The sequence below is a fragment of the Aphelocoma coerulescens genome, chromosome 8, assembly GCF_041296385.1.
Source record: "Aphelocoma coerulescens isolate FSJ_1873_10779 chromosome 8, UR_Acoe_1.0, whole genome shotgun sequence".
Classification (NCBI taxonomy): domain Eukaryota; kingdom Metazoa; phylum Chordata; class Aves; order Passeriformes; family Corvidae; genus Aphelocoma; species Aphelocoma coerulescens.
In genome coordinates this window covers 31,703,508-31,703,842 of record NC_091022.1, presented here as the reverse complement: position 1 = coordinate 31,703,842, position 335 = coordinate 31,703,508, and positions in this window count along the sequence as shown.

Sequence of the window (335 nt, the reverse complement as noted above, 5' to 3'; positions counted from 1 at the left end):
CATGTTGCTCCGATGGCGAGCCCCGGACGGGAGCCTTCCTCAGCCCGGCTCCCCTCAGCCGCCCCGCTTCCCTTCAGCCCCGATCCCTCCGTCCCCAGCCTGACTCCCCTCAGCTTCCCCGCTTCCCTTCAGCCCGATCCCTCCGTCCCCAGCCTGACTCCCCTCAGCTTCCCCGGTTCCCTTCAGCCCGATCCCTCCGTCCCCAGCCTGACTCCCCTCAGCTTCCCCGGTTCCCCTCAGCCCCGACCCTTCCGCCGCCCCGCCCCGGCCGAGCGCCCCGCCCGCCCCGGCCCCTCACACGGGATAGCGGGGACGGAGCTGGGAAGGGGCTGGAG